The sequence below is a fragment of the Salvelinus namaycush genome, chromosome 18, assembly GCF_016432855.1.
Source record: "Salvelinus namaycush isolate Seneca chromosome 18, SaNama_1.0, whole genome shotgun sequence".
NCBI lineage: Eukaryota > Metazoa > Chordata > Actinopteri > Salmoniformes > Salmonidae > Salvelinus > Salvelinus namaycush.
In genome coordinates this window covers 41,210,251-41,234,250 of record NC_052324.1, presented here as the reverse complement: position 1 = coordinate 41,234,250, position 24,000 = coordinate 41,210,251, and the positions used below count along the sequence as shown (strand labels likewise).

Here is a 24,000-nt window from a genome sequence, read left to right as displayed (position 1 = left end):
GAAATTTTCCTTCATGACCTTCATGTCTTAAAGTAATGATGGACTGTCATTTCTCTTTGCTTATGTGAGCTGTTCTTGCAATAATATGGTAACTTACCAAATAGGGCTATCTTCTGTATACCACCCCTACCTTGTCACAACACAACTGATTGGCTTAAATGCATTAAGAAGTTAAGAAATTCCACATATTAACTTTTAACAAGGGCACACCTGTTAAAGGGAATGCATTCCAGGTGACTACCTCATGAAGCTGGTTGAGAGAATGCCAAGAGTGTGCAAAGCTGTTATCAAGGCAGAGGGTGGCTACTTTGCTTAGAATCTCAAATATAAAATATATTTAGATTTGTTTAACACTTCTTTGGCTATTACATGATTCCATATGTGTTATTTCACTGTTTTGAAGTCTTATTCTACAATGCAGAAAATAGTAAAAATAAAGAAAAACTGAGTAGGTGTGTCCAAACGCTTGACTGGTACTGTATTATATATATATAATTCAAGCGTTTGGACACACCTACTCAGTTTTTCTTATATATATATATATAGCTGATGACTTATATATATAATATATATATATATATATATATATATATATATATATATATATATATATATATATACACTGCTCAAAAAAATAAAGGGAACACTTAAACAACACAATGTAACTCCAAGTCAATCACACTTCTGTGAAATCAAACTGTCCACTTAGGAAGCAACACTGATTGACAATACATTTCACATGCTGTTGTGCAAATGGAATAGACAAAAGGTGGAAATTATAGGCAATTAGCAAGACACCCCCAAAAAAGGAGTGATTCTGCAGGTGGTGACCACAGACCACTTCTCAGTTCCTATGCTTCCTGGCTGATGTTTTGGTCACTTTTGAATGCTGGCGGTGCTCTCACTCTAGTGGTAGCATGAGACGGAGTCTACAACCCACACAAGTGGCTCAGGTAGTGCAGTTCATCCAGGATGGCACATCAATGCGAGCTGTGGCAAAAAGGTTTGCTGTGTCTGTCAGCGTAGTGTCCAGAGCATGGAGGCGCTACCAGGAGACAGGCCAGTACATCAGGAGACGTGGAGGAGGCCGTAGGAGGGCAACAACCCAGCAGCAGGACCGCTACCTCCGCCTTTGTGCAAGGAGGTGCACTGCCAGAGCCCTGCAAAATGACCTCCAGCAGGCCACAAATGTGCATGTGTCAGCATATGGTCTCACAAGGGGTCTGAGGATCTCATCTCGGTACCTATTGGCAGTCAGACTACCTCTGGCGAGCACATGGAGGGCTGTGCGGCCCCACAAAGAAATGCCACCCCACACCATGACTGACCCATCGCCAAACCGGTCATGCTGGAGGATGTTGCAGGCAGCAGAACGTTCTCCACGGCGTCTCCAGACTCTGTCACGTCTGTCACATGTGCTCGTGTGCTCAGTGTGAACCTGCTTTCATCTGTGAAGAGCACAGGGCGCCAGTGGCGAATGTGCCAATCTTGGTGTTCTCTGGCAAATGCCAAACGTCCTGCACGGTGCTGGGCTGTAAGCACAACCCCCACCTGTGGACGTCGGGCCCTCATACCACCCTCATGGAGTCTGTTTCTGACCGTTTGAGCAGACACATGCACATTTGTGGCCTGCTGGAGGTCATTTTGCAGGGCTCTGGCAGTGCACCTCCTTGCACAAAGGCGGAGGTAGCGGTCCTGCTGCTGGGTTGTTGCCCTCCTACGGCCTCCTCCACGTCTCCTGATGTACTGGCCTGTCTCCTGGTAGCGCCTCCATGCTCTGGACACTACGCTGACAGACACAGCAAACCTTTTTGCCACAGCTCGCATTGATGTGCCATCCTGGATGAACTGCACTACCTGAGCCACTTGTGTGGGTTGTAGACTCCGTCTCATGCTACCACTAGAGTGAGAGCACCGCCAGCATTCAAAAGTGACCAAAACATCAGCCAGGAAGCATAGGAACTGAGAAGTGGTCTGTGGTCACCACCTGCAGAATCACTCCTTTTTTGGGGGTGTCTTGCTAATTGCCTATAATTTCCACCTTTTGTCTATTCCATTTGCACAACAGCATGTGAAATGTATTGTCAATCAGTGTTGCTTCCTAAGTGGACAGTTTGATTTCACAGAAGTGTGATTGACTTGGAGTTACATTGTGTTGTTTAAGTGTTCCCTTTATTTTTTTGAGCAGTGTATATATATATATATATATATATATATATATATATATATATATATATATATATATATATAGGGGATCTTAGCTAAGTCATCAGCTCAGATGGATAGTTGTGAGAATGCTGTTTGATAGGGGTCTCTTCCCATCTCAAACTCCCTCTCTCTCTTCTCTTCCTCCCCCTCCCTCCCTCCCTCCCTCCCCCGTCTCTCTCCCTCTGTTCTTCGGCCATTTTTGGAGCTGCTGAGTGCCAGGCTTCCTGACAACAACACAGACAGACAACATAAATGGGGATATCAGCTTGTGACACTCACCCTCACAGAGACACAGCCAAGGCACTCACCCTCACAGAGACACAGCCAATACACTCACCCTCACAGCGACACAGCCAAGGCACTCACCCTCACAGAGACACAGCCAAGGCACTCACCCTCACAGAGACACAGCCAAGGCACTCACCCTCACAGAGACACAGCCAAGGCACTCACCCTCACAGAGACACAGCCAAGGCACTCGCCCTCACAGAGACACTGCCAAGGCACTCACCCTCACAGAGACACAGCCAAGACCCTCACCCTCACAGAGACACAGCCAAGACGCCCACCCTCACAGAGACACAGCCAAGACGCTCACCCTCACAGAGACACAGCCAAGACGCTCACCCTCACAGAGACACAGCCAGGGCTTCTCTTTCTTTTCCTCTGCCTTTGTTTTTCCACTTTTCCTTTTTGTTTTTGGGGCGAGCACCTCTGGTGACTGGTGTCTCTCTGGCTTTCAGAGAGTCTAGCCGGTCAGCTTGCCTTCGTTATATCTCTCCCTCTTTCTCTTCGCTTTCTTTTGCTCTTTCTTCCTCTCTTGGCCTCCTCAACCTGAATAGGGTTTTAAGAGAGAAACGTTGTTCCCAAGTCCAGTGCTCATCAGGTTGTTCTAGTGCTGTGGTTAAGTGGCTCTTTCTACTCCCCTCCCGTTCTGGTATGCCCAACAACCCTAACCCTAACCCTCCCTTTCCCTCAGTAACTCTTTAACAGACACATAAACCCTCCCATCCCCACCTCTCTTGCTTGAACACACTCTCGCTCCGCGTCCCCCTCTCCTCCACCCTCTCTCTCACTCTGCTTCCCCCTCTCCTCCCCTCTCTCTCTGCTTCCCCCTCTCCTCCACTCTCTCTCTCTCTGCTTCCCCCTCTCCTCAACTCTCTCCGACGCTCTGCTTCCCACTCTCCTCCACTCTCTCTCTGCCTTTCCTCAGGCCTCCTCACTCCCTCTCTTTTCTCTCTTTCAACCACTCTCCCTTTAGCTCTCAGCCCCCCTCTCTTTCTTTCTTTCTTTCTTTCTTTCTTTCTTTCTTTCTTTCTTTCTTTCTTTCTTTCTTTCTTTCTTTCTTTCTTTCTTTCTTTCTTTCTTTCTTTCTTTCTTTCTTTCTTTCTTTCTTTCTTTCTCTCCTTCTCTCCTTCTCTCCTTCTCTCCTTCTCTCCTTCTCTCTCTCCTTCTCTCTCCTTCTCTCTCTGCTTTTCGTCTCTGTTTCTCCCAGCTGGTAGTTTCAGGCGTGTTCTCTGCTCAGTCAGCACTGAACACATATAGAGAAGGGGCGGGGGGGGGGGGGGCTTCTGATTGGCTAGGGGAGGGGGGGGCTCAGCTGGAGTAGTCGAGAACCTGATTGGCTAGGTGGAGAGCAGGGGAAGCCAAAGCTCCGCCCACCTGCTCAGTCTGTTTTCAGAAGCAGAGAGAGCAGAGAACGCTCTGAAAACAGCCTTTCTCTCTCTCTGTGTGTGTGTGTGTGTGTGTGTGTGTAACAAGTGTTTCTATGTATATGGTTGTAATGTGTGTATACGTAAATGGGAGTGAGTAGTGGTATGTAGCTTACGTGTGTGAGTGTGTTTGAGTGTACGTGTGTGAGTGTGTGTGTGTGAGTGTGTTTGAGTGCACGTGTGTGAGTGTGTTTGAGTGCACGTGGGTGAGTGTGTTTGAGTGTACGTGTGTGAGTGTGTTTGAGTGTACGTGTGTGAGTGTGTTTGAGTGTACGTGTGTGAGTGTGTTTGAGTGTACGTGTGTGAGTGTGTGTGTGTGAGTGTGTTTGAGTGTGTGTGTGTGAGTGGGTTTGAGTGTACGTGTGTGTGTGTTCAATCGTCACGTTGTTTCTTCCACTATGTGTTGTCACTAAATAGCTCTCACACAGTTAACATGCTGTTCACTATTACCACACACACACACACACACACCACACACAGGAAGTGGAGCTCCTGTAGTTTAGCTGATAAAGTGTGTTCTCTGTGCCCAAAGATAAGCCCTCTGCTCTGCTGCATGAGAAAACCCCCAGTGTGTGAGAGGATGGGGGATGGGGGTTGCAACACTGGGGTGTATATTTACATTTTCATTCTCTTAGGCACCAGACAGCGTTTATTTACAAATGGTTAGTTTTAACACACACACACAGTTAGCTTTCCCACAACGGTGTCAATCATCAGTTACTCTAAACCAGAAGCTGTAACCTGCCTGCTAGTTCATGTTTAGGAAGGTTTAAAGAAGGCATGTGTGTGTGTGTGTGTGTGTGTGTGTGTGTGTGTGTGTGTGTGTGTGTGTGTGTGTGTGTGTGTGTGTGTGTGTGTGTGTATCAAATCTTATTTGTCACATGCGCCGAATACAACCGGTGTAGACCTTACAGTGAAATGCTTACTTACAAACCCTTAACCAACAACGCAGTTTAAAAATATACAAAAAAAAAAGTAAGAGATAAGAATAACAAATAATTAAAGAGCAGCAGTAAATAACAATAGCGGGGCTAAATACAGGGGGTACCGTTACAGAGTCAATGTGGAGGCTATATACAGGCGGTACCGGTATAGAGTCAATGTGGAGGCTATATACAGGAGGTACCGGTACAGAGTCAATGTGGAGGCTATATACAGGGGGTACCGTTACAGAGTCAATGTGGAGGCTATATACAGGCGGTACCGGTATAGAGTCAATGTGGAGGCTATATACAGGGGGTACCGGTATAGAGTCAATGTGCGGGGGCACCGGTTAGTTGAGGTAATATGTACATGTAGGTAGAGTTAAAAAAGTGACTATGCAAAGATAATAACAGAGAGTAGCAGCAGCGTAAAAGAGGGGGGGGGGCAATGCAAATAGTCTGGGTAGCCATTTGATTAGATGTTCAGCAGTCTTATGGCTTGGGGGTAGAAGCTGTTTAGAAGCCTCTTGGACCTAGAGTTGGCGCTCCGGTATCGCTTGCCGTGCGGTAGCAGAGAGAACAGTCTATGTCTTGGGTGGCTGGAGTCTTTGACAATTTTTAGGGCCTTCCTCTTACACCGCCTGGTACAGAGGTCCTGGATGGCAGGAAGCTTGGTCCCGGTGATGTATTGGGCCGTACGCACTGCCCTCGGTAGCGCCTTGCGGTCGGAGGCTGAGCAGTTGCCATACCAGACGGTGATGCAACCGGTCAGGATGATCTCGATGGCGCAGCTGTAGAACCTTTTGAGGATCTGAGGACCCATGCCAAATCTTTTCAGTCTCCTGAGGGGGAATAGGTTTTGTCGTGCCCTCCTCACGACAGTCTTGGTGTGCTTGGACCATGTTAGTTTGTTGGTGATGTGTACGCCAAGGAACTTGAAGCTCTCAACCTGCTCCACTAGAGCCCCGTTGATGAGAATGGGGGAGTGCTCGGTCCTCCTTTTCCTGTAGGCCACAATCATCTCCTTTGACTTGATCACGTTGAGGGAGAGGTTGTTGTCCTTGCACCACACGGTCAGCTCTCTGACCTCCTATAGGCGGTCTCAGCGTTGTCGGTGATCAGGCCTACCACTGTGTCATCAGCAAACTTAATGATGGTGTTGGAGTCGTGACTGGCCGTGCAGTCATGAGTGAACAGGGAGTACAGGATGTGGCTGAGCATGCACCCCTGAGGGGCTCCAGTGTTGAGGATCAGAGTGGCGGAGTGTTGTTACCTACTCTTACCACCTGGGGGCGGCCCATAACGAAGTCCAGGATCCAGTTACAGAGGGAGGTGTTTGGTCCCAGGATCCTTAACTTAGTGATGAGCTTTGAGGTCACTATGGTGTTGAACGTTGAGCTGTAGTCAATGAATAGCATTCTCACATAGGTGTTCCTTTTCTCCAGGTGGGAAAGGGCAGTGTGGAGTGAGATTGAGTCATCTGTGGATCTGTTGGGACGGTATGCAAATTGGAGTGGGTCTAGGGTTTCTGGGATAATGGTGTTGATGTGAACCATTTCCAGCCTTTCAAAGCACTTCATGGCTACAGACGTGAGTGGTACGGGTCAGTAGTCATTTAGGAAGGTTACCTTAGTGTTCTTGGGCACAGGGTCTATGGTGGTCTGCTTGAAACATGTTGGTATTACAGACTCAGTCAGGGAGAGGTTGAACATGTCAGTGAAGACACTTGCCAGTTGGTCAGCGCATGCTCAGAGTACACGTCCTGGTAATCCGTCTGGCCCTGCGGCCTTGTGAACGTTGACCTGTTTGAAGGTCTTACTCACGTCGGCTGCGGAAAGCGTGAAAGAATCCTGGCACATATTCCAGTCTGTGCTAGCAAAACAGTCCTGCAGTTTACCATCTGCTTCATCTGACCACTTTTTTATAAACCGAGTCACTGGTGCTTCCTCCTGCTTTAATTTTTGCTTGTAAGCAGGAATCGGGAGGATAGAATTATGGTCAGATTTGCCAAATGGAGGGCAAGGGAGAGCTTTGTACGCATCTCTGTGTGTGGAGTAAAGGTGGTCTATAATTTTTTTCCCTCTGGTTGCACATTTAACATGCTGAAATGAGGTAAAATGGATTTAAGTTTCCCTGCATTAAAGTCCCCGGCCACTAGGAGCGCCGACTCCAGATGAGCGTTTTTCTGTTTGCTTGTGGCGGTATACAGCTCATTGAGCACGGTTTTAGTGCCAGCATCGGTCTGTGGTGGTATGTAGACAGCTACAAAAAATACAGATGAAAACTCTCTAGGTGGATAGTGTGGTCTACAGCTTATCATGAGATACTCTACCTCAGGCGAGCAAAACCTTGAGACTTCCTTAGATATCGTGCACCAGCTGTTGCTCACATAAATGCATAGGCCCCCGCCCTGTGTCTTACCAGAGGCTGCTGTTCTGTCCTGCCGATAGAGTGTACAACCCGCCAGCTGTATGTTCTTAATGTCGTCGTTCAGCCACGACTCGGTGAAACATAAGATATTACAGTTTTTTTTATTTTTTTATTATTATTTTATCCCCTTTTCTCCCCAATTTTCGTGGTAGCCAATCGCTAGTAATTACTATCTTGTCTCATCGCTACAACTCCCGTACGGGCTCGGGAGAGACGAAGGTCGAAAGCCACGCGTCCTCCGAAGCACAACCCAACCAAGCCGCACTGCTTCTTAACACAGCGCGCCTCCAACTCGGAAGCCAGCCGCACCAATGTGTCGGAGGAAACACCGTGCACCTGGCCCCCTTGGTTAGCGCGCACTGCGCCCGGCCCGCCACAGGAGTCGCTGGAGCGCGATGAGACAAGGATATCCCTACCGGCCAAACCCTCCCTAACCCGGACGACGCTAGCCCAATTGTGCGTCGCCCCACGGACCTCCCGGTCGCGGCCGGCTGCGACAAGATATTACAGTTTTTAATGTCCCGTTAGTAGGCTATACGTGCTTTCAGTTCGTCCCATTTATTTTCCTGCGATTGAATATTAGCTAGCAGGATGAAAGGCAAAGGGCAGATTAGCTACTCGTCGCCTGATCCTCACAAGGCACCCGGATCTTTTTCCACTAAATCTCAATTTCCTTCTCCAGCGAATCACGGGGATCTGGGCCTGGTCGGGTGTCTGTAGTAGTATATCCCTCCCGTCCGACTCATTGAAGAAGAACTCTTCGTCCAGTTTGAGGTGACCATCGCAGTTCTGATGTCCAGAAGCTCTTTTCGGTCATAAGAGACGGTAGCAGCAACATTATGTACAAAACAAGTTATGAACAACGTGAAAAAACGAACAAAATAGCATGGTTGGATAAGAGCCGATAAGACGGCAGCCTTCCCCTCCGGCGCCATCATGTGTGTGTATGTATGTGTATATATGTGTGTGTGTGTGTACACTACCGTTCAAAAGGGGTCACTTAGAAATGTCCTTGTTTTTGAAAGAAAGGCACATTTTTTGTCCATTAAAATAACATCAAATTAATCAGAAATACAGTGTAGACATTGTTAATGTTGTACATGACTATTGTAGCTGGAAACGGCAGATTTATGGAATATCTACATAGGCGTAGAGAGGCCCATTATCAGCAACCATCACTCCTGTGTTCCAATGGCACGATGTGCTAGCTAATCCAGGTTCATCATTATAAAAGGCTAATTGATCATTAGAAAATCCTTTTGCAATTATGTTAGCACAGCTGAAAACTGTTGCTCTGATTAAAAAAGCAACAAAATTGGCCTTCTTTAGACTAGTTGAGTATCAAATCAAATGTATTTATATAGCCCTTCTTACATGAGCTGATATCTCAAAGTGCTGTACAGAAACCCAGCCTAAAACCCCAAACAGCAAGCAATGCAGGTGTAGAAGCACGGAGCATCTGGAGCATCAGCATTTGTGGGTTCGATTACAGGCTCAAAATGGCTAGAAACAAAGAACTTTGTTCCGAAACTCGTCAGTCTATTCTTGTTCTGAGAAATGAAGGCTATTCAATAAGAGAAATTGCCAAGACCCTGAAGATCTCGTAAAATGCTGTATACTACTCCCTTCACAGGACAGCGCAAACTGGCTCTAACCAGAATAGAAAGAGGAGTGGGAGGCCCCAGTGCACAACTGAGCAAGAGGACAAGTACATTAGAGTGTCTAGTTTGAGAAACAGACGCCCCACAAGTCCTCAACTGGCAGCTTCGTTAAACAGTATCTGCAAAACACCAGTTTCAATGTCAACAGTGAAGAGACGACTCCGGGATGCTGGCCTTCTAGTCCGTACTGTGAGACGCCTAAGACAGCGCTACAGGGAGACAGGATGGACAGCTGATCGTCCTCGCAGTGGCAGACCACGTGTAGCAACAGCTGCACAGGATCGGTACATCCGAACATCACACCTGCGGGACAGGTACAGGATGGAAACAACAACTGCCCGAGTTACACAAGGAACACACAATCCCTCCATCAGTGCTCAGACTGTCCACAATAGGCTGAGAGAGGCTGGACTGAGGGCTTGTAGGGCTGTTGTAAGGTAGGACCTCACCAGACATTACCGGCAACAACGTCGCATATGGGCACAAACCCATCGTCTCTGGACCAGACAGGACTAGCAAAGAGTTCTCTTCACTGACAAGTTGCAGTTTTGTCTCACCAGGGGTGATGGTCGGATTCGCGTTTATCGTCAAAGGAATGAGCGTTACACTGAGGCCTGAACTCTGAAGCGGGATCGATTTGGAGGTGGAGGGTCCGTCATGGTCTAGGGCGGTGTGTCACAGCATCATCGGACTGAGCTTGTTGTCATTGCAGGCAATCTCAATGCTGTGCCTTACAGGGAAGACATCCTCCTCCCTCATGTGGTACCCTTCCTGCAGGCTCATATTGACATGACCCTCCAGCATGACAATGCCACCAGCCATACTGCTCGTTCTGTGCGTGGTTTCCTGCAAGACAGGAATGACAGTGTTCTGCAATGGCCAGCAAAGAGCCCAGATCTCAATCTCATTGAGCACGTATGGGATCTGTTGGATCGGAGGGTGAGGGCTAGGGCCATTCCCCCCAGAAATGTCTGGGAACTTGCAGGTGCCTTGGTGGAAGAGTGGGGTAACATCTCACAGCAAGAACTGGCAAATCTGGTGCAGTCCATGAGAAGGAGATGCACTGTATTACTTAATGCAGCTGGTGGCAACCAGATACTGACTGTTACTTTAGATTTTTACCCCCCCTTTTGTTCAGGGACACATTATTCCATTTCTGTTAGTCACATGTCTGTGTGTTCATACAAATATTTACACATGTTAAGTTTGCTGAAAATAAACACAGTTCACAGTGAGAGGATGTTTATTTTTTTGCTGAGTTTATGTATGTATGTATGTATGTATGTATGTATGTATGTATGTATGTATGTATGTATGTATGTATGTATGTATGTATGTATGTTGTATGTATGTATGTATGTATGTACGTACGTACGTACGTACGTATGTATAGTTGAAGTCAGAAGTTTACATACACTTGTTGGAGTCGTTTAAAACTCGTTTTTCAACCACTCCACAAATGTCTTGTTAACAAACTATAGTTTTGGCAAGTCGGTTAGGACATCTACTTTGTGCATGACACAAGTCATTTTTTAACAATTGTTTACAGACAGATAATTTCACTGTATCACAATTCCAGTGGGTCAGAAATGTAAATACACTAAGTTGACTGTGCCTTTAAACAGCTTGGAAAATTCCAGAAAATTATGTCATGGCTTTAGAAGATTCTGATAGGTTAATTTGAGTCAAACGGAGGTGTACCTGTGGATGCATTTCAAGCCTGCCTTCAAACTCAGTGCCTCTTTGCTTGACATCATGGGAAAATCAAAAGAAATCAGCCAAGACCTCAGAATTCTTTTTTGAGACCTCCACAAGTCTGGTTCATCCTTGGGAGTAATTTCCAAATGCTTGAAGGTGCCACGTTCATCTGTACAAACAATAGTACGCAAGTATAAACACCACGGGACCACACAGCCGTCCTACCGCTCAGGAAGGAGACGTATTCTGTCTCCTAGAGATGAACGTACTTTGCTGCGAAAAGTGCAAATCAATCCCAGAACAACAGCAAAGGACCTTGTGAAGATGCTGGGAGAAACAGGTACAAAAGTATCTATATCCACAGTAAAACGAGTCCTATATCGACATAACCTGAAAGGCCACTCAGCAAGGACTGCTCCACTGCTCCAAAACCGCCATAAAAAAGCCAGACTACGGTTTGCAACTGCACATGGGGACAAAGATCGTACTTTTTGGAGAAATGTCCTCTGGTCTGATGAAACAAAAATAGAACTGTTTGGCCATAATGACCATCGTTATGTTTGGAGGCAAAAGGGGGAGGCTTGCAAGCCAAACACCATCCCAACCGTGAAGCACGGGGGTTGCAGCATCATGTTGTGGGGGTGCTTTGATGCAGGAGGGACTGGTGCACTTCAAAATAGATGGCATCACGAGGACAGAAAATTTGGTGGATATATTGAAGCAACATCTCAAGACATCAGTCAAGAAGTTAAAACTTGGTCGCAAATGGGTCTTCCAAATGGACAATGACCCCAAGCATACTTCCAAAGTTGTGGCAAATGGCTTAAGGACAACAAAGTCAAGGTATTGGAGTGGCCATCACAAAGCCCTGATCTCAATCCTATAGAACATTTGTGGGCAGAATTGAAAAAGTGTGTGCGAGCAAGGAGGCCTACAAACCTGACTCAGTTACACCTGCTTTGTCAGGTGTAACTGTCAGGTGTAATTCACCCAACTTATGGTAGGAAGCTTGTGGAAGGCTACCTGAAACGTTTGACCCAAGTTAAACAATTGAAAGGCAATGCTACCAAATACAAATTTTGTGTATGTAAACTTCTGACCCACTGGGAATGTGATGAAAGAAATAAAAGCTGAAATAAATTATTCTCTCTACTATTATTCTGACATTTCACATTTCACATTTATTCTGACATTTCTTAAAATAAAGTGGTGATCCTAACTGACCTAAGAAAGGGAATTTTTACTAGGATGAAATGTCAGCAATTGTGAAAAACTGAGTTTAAATGTATTTGGCTAAGGTGTATGTAAACTTCCGACTTCAACTGTGTGTTGAGGAAGGAACGCGCTGAATTAATAGTAGCTTGCAAAACAAAGGCTGTAAGTTCTTGAAGCTGCATGATAGGCTGTTTTGTGTACATAGAAAGGAACTGATGGTGTGTGTGTTACAAAACAAAAGAAGCTTCTTCTAAATATAGTAGAGTAGGAAGGGGGGGAAAAAGAGTGCGAGAGAGAGAGAGAAAGTGTGTGAAAGAGAGAAAGTGAAAGAGAGAGAGAGGAAGAGAGAAAGAAAGAGAGAGAAAGTGTGTGAGAGAGAAAGTGAAAGAGAGAGAGAGGAAGAGAGAAAGAAAGAGAGAGAAAGAAAGAGAGAGGAAGAAAGAGAGGAAGAAAGAGAGGAAGAGAGAAAGAAAGAGAGGAAGAGAGAAAGAGAGGAAGAAAGAAAGAAAGAGAGGAAGAGAGAAAGAGAGGAAGAAAGAGAGGAAGAGAGAAAGAAAGAGAGAGAAAGAGAGAAAGAAAGAGAGAAAGAAAGAAAAAGAGAGAAAGAGAGAAAGAAAAAGAGAGAGAAAGAGAGAAAGAAAAAGAGAGAGGAAGAGAGAAAGAAAGAGAGAGAAAGAGAGAAAGAAAGAAAAAGAGAGAGGAAGAGAGCAACAACAGATACCAAACAGCGAGGAGAGAGAACAACAAGGGCTTCTGTTTCCAGTAGAGGTTCAAGTGTGTCATCTTGTCTGCTCCTGCCTTTTGGGTCGTTCCACCTCAAAAAGCACCAGAAAGAGGACTTCAACACCCACCATCTCAGATTGTTCTGAAACGGTTTCTATCGTTAGAAACAGAAGATTAGCATTTCTGAAACATTATTTTGTTGAAATATAATTTGATCTCTGAGAAATTAAGTGAATTGATTGCACCCACATTGGCCATTTTAATTTAAGGGATTCATATAATCTTCAACCTCCGATTTGGACCATAACTCTTCCTAACAATGAGTAAGACATGAGGTATCCAATAAAATGATCAATAGCCACCCACGGACCCCCCACAAGCCACACCAATAACCAGTATACGTTATCAGTTCTCCGACAAATAGTATGGAGTATTTCTTCTTCATACTATGTCATGTATTCCCTATGAATCTGGCGATGGTTTTTGCCCCAAATGTCCCATTGAAGTCAAATGCATTATTTACCATAAAGAAGTGAGAAAGTACAAGGTTTTGCCCACTAGATGCCACTGTTCCAACTACTGCCACACCCTTTAATCCACTTTGCTGGTCTCTTGTGTTTATTAAATGGATCACAACATTTTCTTTGCAACACTGGGTAGAAAACCAATAGCTTTTGCCAATGACAAAATACATTTTGTGGTCATCCTCACAATTCAAGCCAGTCCATGAAAGCACTTCAATTTGTCCAGGAAACGGCCCCTGTGTTTGGGATTTATTCCCTTCGAAAAAGGTCTGGATTAGACTATTCCTGGTGAACAAGCAAACTATTAGCCTACAGCAGTTATAATGGTTTCAAGGTTATGATCTCCAATGGAGCCTTCAGAATGTAATCACACCCTTTAACTTTTTTCACATTTTGTTGTGATTAAAATTGATTTAATTGTCTTGTTTTTCAAAGATCTACACAATATACTCTAATGTCAAAGTGGAAGAAAAATGCAAAAATTGTTTTTTATTATTATTAATAGAAAATAAAACACATATATTTTGATGAGATAAGTATTCAACCCCCTGAGTCAATACATGTTAGAATCACCGTTGGCAGCGATTACAGCTGTGAGTCTTTCTGGGTAAGTCTCTAAGAGCTTTGCACACCTGGATTGTACAGTACAATATTTGCCCACTATTCACTAATTTTAAAATTCTCCAAGCTCTGTCAAATTGATCGTTGATCATTGCTAGACAGCCATTAAGAACTTCACCATGTTAAAAGGGATTTTCAAATGTCTATACTAATAGGTGCCCTTCTTTGCGAGGCATTGGAAAAACTCCCCTGGTTTTTGTGTATGAATCTGTGCTTGAAATTCACTGCTCAATTGAGGGGCCTTACAGATACTTGTATGTGTGGGGTAGAGAGATGGGGCAGTCATTGTTAAAAATCCTGTTAAACACTATTATTGCACACTGAGTGAGTCCATGAAACCTATCTGATTTGTTAAGCACATTTTTACTCCGGAAGTTATTTAGGTTTGCCATAACAAAGGGATTGAATACTTATTGACTCAATACAATTTCCGCTTTTAATTTTTTATTAATTTGTTATTTATTTTGTACATAATTCCACTTTACCATTATGGGGTATTGTGTGTAGATCAGTGAAACACAATCTACATGTAAACCATTTTAAACTCAGGCTGTAACACAACAACATGTGGACAAATTCAAGGGGTGTGAATACTTTCTGAAGGGCACTGTAGTGTTTTATAATGGTAATGGGTTGGGTTTAATAGTACATTTCACTAATCACACTACATCTAGATATGTTTTCTAATCATTTTATGACTGCCATGCAATGGTTTATCATTGTATGATTTTATTAGAGTTATCATAACCTTTTAAAAAGTTTTGGGATTGTAGGAAAAGTCTTCATATGAGAATTGTACCAAATGAAATCCAATTTTATTGGTCACATACACATGGTTAGCAGATGTTAATGCGAGTGTAGCGAAATGCTTGTAGGGATAGCCCTCTCAGAGAGCTGCCATTTGTTGGACTATTCCAGAAGAGTTGGGTTGAAGCATTGGGTTGGGATTGGTGTGGGTTGTGGATTGGTGTGGGTTGTGGATTGGTGTGGGTTGTGGGGGGTCTTTGGGTGGCTTATTACCATTTAATTGGATTCCTCATGTCTTACTCAACTGTAGGAAGAAGTTTGGTCCAAATCGGATGTTGGGTACTATATTTACTGAATATTAAGGGAATCTTAAAAATGAAAAGGACCTATTTGGGTGCCAATCAAACTAGCTTAATTTCTCAGAGAGCAAATGACATTTTAACTAAATAATGTTGCAGTAATGCTAATCTTATCCGTTTCTAATGATGGTGGGTGTTATGGCTGAAATAACATGGAACTCGTTTGGTTTTATTTGTGGACTCAAATCAAATGTTATTGGTCACATACACATGGTTAGCAGATGTTAATGCGAGTGTAGCGAAATGCTTGTGCTTCTAGTTCCGACAGTATAGCAATATCTGACATGTAATCTAACAATTCCACAACAACTACCTAATACACACAGATCTAAGGGATGGAATAAGAATATATACATATAAATATATGGATGAGCGATGACCAAGCAGCATAGGCAAGATGAACTAGATGGTATGGAATACAGTATATACATATTAGATGAGATGAGTAATGTAAGATATGTAAACATTATTAAAGTGGCATTATTAAAGTGACTAGTGATCCATTTATTAAAGTGGCCAATGATTTCGAGTCTGTATGTAGGCGGCAGGTTCTCCGTGTCAGTGATGGCTGTTTAACAGTCTGATGGTCTTGAGATGGAAGATGTTTTTCAGTTTCTCGGTCCCAGCTTGATACACCTGTACTGACCTCGCCTTCTGGATGATAGCAGGGTGAACAGGCAGTGGCTCGGGTGGTTGTTGTCCTTGATTATCTTTTTGGCCTTCCTGTGACATCGGGTGCTGTAGGTATCCTGGAGGGCAGGTAGTTTGCCCCCCGGTGATGCGTTGTGCAGACCGCACCACCCTCTGGAGAGTCTTGCGGTTGTGGGCGGTGCATTTGCCGTACCAGGCGGTGATACAGCCCGACAGGATTCTCTAAATTGTGCATCTGTAAAATTATGTGAGGTTTTTAGGTGACAGGACAAGTTTCTTCCGCCTCCAGAGGCGGAGGCACACTGCCTGTGTGGGTAGACCATTTCAGTTTGTCCGTGATGTGTACGCCGAGGAACTTAAAACTTTCCACCTTCTCCACTGCTGTCCCGTCGATGTGGATAGGGGGCTGCTCCCTCTGCTGTTTCCTGAAGTCCACGATCATCTCCTTTGTTTTACTGACGTTGTGTGAGAGGTTGTTTTCCTGACACCACACTCCGAGGGCCCTCACCTCCTCCCTGTAGGCTGTCTCGTCGTTGTTGGTAATCAAGCCCTCTACTGTTGGGTCATCTGCAAACTTGATGATTGAGTTGATGGTGTGCATGGCCACGCAGTCATGGGTGAACAGGGAGTACAGGGGGGGCTGAGCACGCACCCTTGTGGGGCCCCAGTGTTGAGAATCAGCGAAGTGGAGATGTTTTTTCCTACCTTCACCACCTGGGGGCGGCCCGTCAGAAAGTCCAGGACCCAATTGCACAGGGGCGGGGTTGAGACCCAGGGCCTCAAGCTTAATGATGAGCTTGGAGGGTACTATGGTGTTGAATGCTGAGCTGTAGTCGATGAACAGCATTCTTACATAGGTAACATTCTTACATAGGTTCCTCTTGTCCAGATGGGAGAGGGCAGTGTGCAGTGTAATGGCGATCGCATCGTCTGTGGACCTATTGGGGCGTTATGCAAATTGAAGTGGGTCTAGGGTGGCAGGTAAGGTGGAGGTGCTATGATCCTTGACTAGTCTCTCAAAGCACTTCATGATGACAGAAGTAAGCGTTATGGGACGATAGTAATTTAGTTCAGTTATCTTTGCCTTCTTGGGTACAGGAACAAAGGTGGCCATTGATTCAGGCCTCACTTGCAAAAGAGATCTTATATTAACAAAAAATTATTAAAAAGTAATTATTTCACCTCAGTTGAGCAATGATGCAAACTTTAGAAGAGGAGCTTTTGTATCTCAGTTGAGAAGGCAGGAGGCCACCCCCTGTTTACCACACACACACACACACACACAGCACTGCCCCTTTAAGAGCCCTTGTTCACATCAATATAGGAAAACAGGAGGTGGCCTCCTCCCTCAAGTCCCTCCCTTGTTCAAGGGTGTCTGAGTACAGCTGAACAGAACGAAGCATAGAACATCCTGTTCACACACAAAACACACTGGCACCTCCACATTACACAAAACATACACACACATACATTTGTCTATACAGACACATACACTCCCAAAACAGCCTTTAACTGTGTGTGAATGTATGTGTGTGAATGTATGTGTGTGAATGTATCTGTGTGTGAATGTGTGTGTGTGTGTGTGAATGTGTGTGTCACTGCCGTCTTAAGCAATGGAGTCTTGGTGACAGGCTCCTGCAGCTCACAGGATGGAATGTCCTGGAAAAATATGTGGCCTATTCATGGAGCGACGCAAATAAGCTCCCCCCCCCCCTCCACCCTCTCTCTCTCGCAAAAATGGACAAGCCCCCAGGATGAGTGTGTGGTTACATCTTTATGTTCACCTTAGTTCTTCTTTTATCTGTTGGTGGGTGGTGTGTGTGTTCATGTGTGTGTTTGTGCATGCATGCTGTTATTATGTATGGTGTGTGTGTGTGTGTGTGTGTGTGTGTGTGTGTGTGTGTGTGCCATGGTCCAAGCCTGAGGGATGGAGAGAGAGAGAGTGCTTTGCTAACGACTGGCTTATAAACTAAGCCTAGCGCTGTGGGATAAGTACACACAGAGTAAAAACATACTATACAGGCTCTATCCGGTCTCTATACGGGCTCTATTCATACACGGGCTCCATATGGGCTCTATTCGGGCTCTACTCTGGCTCTATTCGTACATGGGCTCTATTTGTACACGGGTTCTACACAGGCTCTATTCGGGCTCTACACGGGCTCTATTTGTACATAGGCTCTATACGGGCTCTATTCGTACACGGGCTCTATACTGGCTCTACTTGTACACGGGCTCCACACGGGCTCTATTTGTACACAGGCTCTACACGGGCTCCATTCATACACAGGCTCTATACGGGCTCTATTCGTACACAGGCTCTATACGGGCTCTATTCGTACACAGGCTCTATTTTTACACGGGCTCTATACAGGCTCTATTCATACACGGTTTCTACACGGGCTCTATACGGGCTCCACACAGGCTATACACCGGCTCTATTCGCACACAGGATCTAACGGGCTCCACACGGGCTACATTCATACACAGGCTCTATACGGGCTCTATTTGTACACGGGCTCTTTACTTGCTCTACACGGGCTCTATACAGGCTCTATTCGTACACAGGCCCTATTTCTACACAGGCTCTACACAGGCTCTATTTCTACACGGGCTCTACACAGGCTCTATTCATACATGGGCTCTACAGGTGCTCTATTTGTACACAGGCTCTATACGGGCTATATTCGTATACGGGCTCCAAACGGGCTCCATTCATACACAGGCTCTATGCGGGCTCCATTCGTACACAGGCTCTATGCGGGCTCCATTCGCCTCTATGCGGGCTTTATTTGTACACAGGCTCTATACGGGCTCTACACGGGCTCTATGCGGCCCCACACAGGCTCTATTTTTAAAACGGGTTCTACACGGGCACTATACGGACACTACATGGGCTATGTCCGTACACATGCTCTATACGTGCTTCACATGAGCTCTATACGGGCTCTACACGGGCTCTACACGTACACAGGCTCCACACGGGCTCCACACGGGCTCCATTCGTATACGGGCTCCACATGGGCTCCACACGGGCTCTATTCGTACACTGGCTCTATTTTTACACAGGCTCAATTCATACAAAGGCAAAAAAAGGCTCTATACGGGCTCTACTTGAACACGGGCGCTATTCGTACACAGGCTCTATATGGGCTCCTCAAGGGCTCTATACAGGCTCTAGTCATACAAAGGCTCCACATGGGCTCTATACAGGCTCTATTCGTACACGGGCTCTACACGGGCTCTATACGGCCTCAATTCATACACAGGCTCTATACGGGCTCTACATGGGTGCCACAATGGCTCTATTTGTAAACGGGCTCTACATGGGCTCTATTAGTACACAGGCTCTATATGGGCTATACACGGGCGTCACATGGGCTCTATTTGTAAATGGGCTCTACATGGGCTCTATTCATACACAGGTTCTATACAAGCTCCACACGGGCTCTATTCGTACACAGGCTCTATACGGGCTCTATTTGTACACGGGCTCTATACAGGCTCTACACAGGCTCTATTCATTTATGGGCTCTACACGAGCTCCATACGGGCTCTACACGGGCTCTACACAGCCTTTATATGGGCCCTACACAGGCTATATTTGTACAGAGGCTCTATATGGGCTCTAGACGGGCTCTATATGGGCTCTATTCGTACACAGGCTCTATACGGGCTCCACACGGGCTCCATTCGTACACAGGCTCTATACGGGCTCTACATGGGCGCCATTGTAAATGGGCTCTACATGGGCTCTATTAGTACACGGGCTCTATAGGGGCTCTATACGGGCTATACACGGGCGCCAGATGGGCTCTATTTGTAAACGGGCTCTACATGGGCTCTATTCATACACAGGTTCTATACAAGCTCCACACGAGGTCTATTCGTACACAGGCTCTATACCGGCTCTATTCGTACATGGGCTCTATACGGGCTCCATTTGTACACAGGCTCTATACGGGCTCTATTCGTACACAGGCTCTACACGAGCTCCACATGGGCTCTATTTGTACACGGGCTCTACACGGGCTCTATACGGGATACATTAGTACACAGGCTCTATCCGGGCTCCATACGGGCTCCACATGGGCTCTACACAGGCTTTATTCATACACAGGCTCTATACGTGCCCTACACGGGCTCTACAGTGGTAGGCTTGATTACCAACAACGACGAGACGGCCTACAGGGAGGAGGTGAGGGCCCTCGGAGTGTGGTGTCAAGAAAATAACCTCACACTCAACATCAACAAAACAAAGGAGATGATTGTGGACTTCAGGAAACAGCAGAGGGAGCACCCCCCTATCCACATCGACGGGACAGTAGTGGAGAAGGTGGAAAGTTTTAAGTTCCTCGGTGTACACATCACGGACAAACTGAATTGGTCCACCCACACAGACAGCGTTGTGAAGAAGGCGCAGCAGCGCCTCTTGTATTTAGTGGCCGCTGCCAACATACTGACTCAACTCCAGCCACTTTAATAATGGGAATTGATGGAAATTATGTAAAAATGTACCACTAGCCACTTTAAACAATGCCACTTAATATAATGTTTACATACCCTACATTACTCAGCTCATATGTATATGTATATACTGTACTCTATATCATCTACTGCATCTTGCCATCTTTATGTAATACATGTATCACTAGCCACTTTAAACTATGCCACTTTATGTTTACATACCCAACATTACTCATCTCATATGTATATACTGTACTCTATACCATCTACTGCATCTTGCCTATGCCGTTCTGTACCATCACTCATTCATATATCTTTATGTACATATTCTTTATCCCTTTACACTTGTGTGTATAAGGTAGTAGTTGTGGAATTGTTAGGTTAGATTACTTGTTGGTTATTACTGCATTGTCGGAACTAGAAGCACAAGCATTTCGCTACACTCGCATTAACATCTGCTAACCATGTGTATGTGACAAATAAAATTTGATTTGATTTGATTTATACGGGCTCTATTCGTACACAGGCTTTATTCATACATAGGCTCTATATGGGCTCTATTCGTACACAGGCTCTATACGGGCTCTACACGGGCTATATTCGTACACAGGCTCTATACGGGCTCCACACGGGCTCCATTCGTACACGGGCTCTATACGGGCTCTATTTGTACATGGGCTCTACACGGGCTCCACACAGGCTCCATACGGGCTCTATTCGTACACGGACTCTATACGGGCTCTATATGGGCTCCACACGGGCTCTACTCGTACACAGTCTCTAATCGTACACAGGCTTTACATGGGCTCTATTCATACACAGGCTCTACACAGGTATTTTGTTAGGATCTGAGTCTGTCTGACAGTTGAAAGGTTTAGTTTGGCAGAGGCCTTGGTATGTTAACGAACACAGAACACAGAGAGAGAGGACTGAGGAGTGTTTGTGTGTGTTTGTTTACAGTGTGTCCTCTCAGCTGATGTGTTGTTGAGTCAAAGCAAACAGCGTGTCTGAACCAGCCTGTGGAGAGTTTAACTTTGTTTGTGGCTGATTGAAACACACACACACACACACACACAAGGTTAGAGAGAACATCACGTTTGTTGTTTGTTGATGATTAGATTTGGATGTTTGCAAACTCCATCACTATGATGATGTGGCCGGTGACAATTTGCTTCTTGAAAGTCCACTATCTTTAAACTTGACTGCTGATCAATGCTCATAGTAGTTTGACCTAGATCGTTTGTGTGTATGCCTTGATATGTAGGCTACGTGTGCCTTTAAAAAGAGCTATTCTTAGGCACGACGCAATGCAATTGAGGTTTATGTAGTCTGTCCGCGAAGAGATTGCAAATGTGGTTTAATTCTCTCAACGATCCCGATCCAGGCTACACGTGTTGTAGAGCAGCAAAGTGCTTTATTTGACGTATTTAGTTTATTCACACACACACACACACACACACACACACACACACACACACACACACACACACACACACACACACACACACACACACACACACACACACACACACACACACACACACACACACACACACACACACACACACACAAACAGACAGACAGAGAGAGGCAGAGGATTGACTGTATGTGAAACATTGATTTCACTCTGTCACACATGAATCAATGCATTGAACAGTGCAGTCACTTCTGCTACATACACCCTTAAATAATCATAATTTATCCTCTGTCAGGTCCCACCAGGTTACTAGTAGAGAAGACTACGTCCTAATTATCATTTGTAATATCCTCTGTCAGGTCCCAGTAGGTCACTAGTAGAGAAGAGTACATCTTATAAGCCTTCACACTGAGGATGTCCAGAGCAGAGCTGGGCTCAGGACAGACTGTGGACAAGCATGTTTAGAACGGCCTGTAGGTCTGTCTGTAGGGGGTTTGTATGTATGTATGTATGTATGTATGTATGTATGTATGTATGTATGTGTGTATGTATGTATGTATGTATGTATGTATGTATGTATGTATGTATGTATGTATGTATGTATGTATGTATGTGTGTGTGTGTGTGTGTGTGTGTGTGTGTGTGTGCACATGTAATATGTTTGCAAATGCAATGTTATCTTGCCCTGCTTGTGAAGACAAAGGGAATATCCCTGCAGCACTGCACAATCAAACCAGACATTACCTATCAATGCATGAGCTGATCCACACACACACACACACACACACACACACACACACACACACACACACACACACACACACACACACACACACACACACACACACACACACACACACACACACACCTACATCACTGCACTTCTTATCACAGTAACAAAGGTTACTCAATTGCTGCATGAATGTGTGCAACATAGCAGCAGCAATAACCGCAACATTGCCGGTTTAAGGTCAGTATTGGTCCACAGCTGCTGTCTATCTCCCATTGCAGATGGTAGCCTCTCTCCAATGCAATCCCATCTATCTAGCAGCAGCAGCTCCCCTTACAGAACAATGGAACCTGGCTAGTGCTTTGGATGGCGGGGTTCCCTTACCTCTCTTAAACGATTAGTTACAGCGATATTATTCACGGTTATTCGACCGCCATGATATCGTCATCAACTCAGATTTATAGCATGTGTGTGGTGGTGGGGTGATCCCTCGCTCATATAGGGTTAGGCTACGACCTACAGACAGCACAGTACAGTACAGTACCAAGCGTAATGCATTGCATCTGTATGTAGTTAAGGGAAGGCACGCATGCATTGCAGACTGTGTGTATTAAACACACACGCCCGTTTATAATGGCAAGTCAGGAGACTTCATCTCCTTGTCCTTATTCTGCACACGCACGCACCCCCGGCGCGCACATACATTTTTCTTGTGAAGAATGAGGATGGCAAACAAAGCGGAGGAACGCCCCCTACGAAGACACACAGTAGTTTACTTATGTGTGTGTGTGTCATGACAATGTCATCTGGGCTAGGCTGAATTTCAAATGCCGAAGAAAATTATTCAATACGACAATACTCTAAACTACCATGTAGCCAGCTGCCTATATAAGATTGAGGTCTTGCATCATTTGTATGTTTTTCACAAAGACCACTGTCCACATTTATAACCCTGAAATACACATTTAGTTGTTATAACGTCATTACAATAGTACAATAGTATTGACACCATGTTTTTACAAAATGTAAGCAGTAAATCAGCCGTTAGCTAGCTTACAGAACAGAATTCAGTAACCATGAAAAAGCTTTGTTACTCACCAGAGCTGTAACTATCAGCTACACGAAGGGGAAGACAGGCTTGACACATAAAGTGTTAACTAGACATTTCCTTCATCTCAGAAGCGGAGTTTAACTTTTTGCCTTTTATCTTTGCTTCAGGACAGCCCTGTCCGATTTCACATCAAGTGTCTCTTTTCACATTCAAAGATCAATCGGATTGCTATCAACACCAACGTTAGCTATCTTCGAAGAGAAGTTGATTGCATCGTTGATCATCGAAATTTTCAGTCTCGTCTTGTCGTCTCTCCTCTCCTCTCTGACCACATAGCTAGCTAGCTCCTTTGCTTGCTGACTATTTTGCATGTATCTGCTTTTCTGCGCTTCAGCTGTTTTCGCCCTCGCCCATGAAATAGCTCAGTGTCCCTTTAAACAGGTCGTCACTAGCTACCACAGTCACAAAGTCATAAACCCCGCCTATTTATACAATTTATCTTCTTAAAATCTGATTTTAAACCCTAACCTCAACCCTAACCTTAACCGCACTAGTGACCTTATGCCTAACCATAACCTTAAATTAATACCAAAACTCAAATTGTTTTTTTTCATGAATTTTCACAATATTGCCCATTTTGACTTTGTGGCTGTGGTAACTATTGAAAACACTTTAAACAACGATGTTTCCGGGGTTTGCTGAAAAATAAATTGGGGTGGAGTTTACGGCCAGCTGGGCACCTGTCATTTAAGCGATTGGGCAGTTGGATTTCCACGAACCAACCAGAGTTCGCTCGTTTTTGATTTAACAAATATATTCAAATATCTCGGACGATCATTAGTTTAGGCGTTTGTGACGTTTAG

General features: G+C 45.0%; 1 protein-coding gene across 4 annotated transcripts in view; it reads right to left on the bottom strand.

Annotated features, from left to right (window-relative positions):
• The window catches only part of LOC120063436 (protein FAM214B-like), a 54,085-nt gene extending 30,530 nt beyond the window's left edge, over positions 1-23,555 (bottom strand). For 2 of the 4 annotated variants that reach the window (XM_039013806.1, XM_039013810.1), the window contains exon 1: positions 23,185-23,555. The gene's annotated coding sequence lies outside the window, so the exon portion shown is untranslated. Of the gene's footprint in view, positions 1-2,806; positions 3,183-23,184 lie in introns of those variants that run through there. The other 2 variants (XM_039013808.1, XM_039013807.1) reach the window with 2 other exon arrangements.
• Between the last annotated feature and the right edge of the window lie 445 nt (positions 23,556-24,000).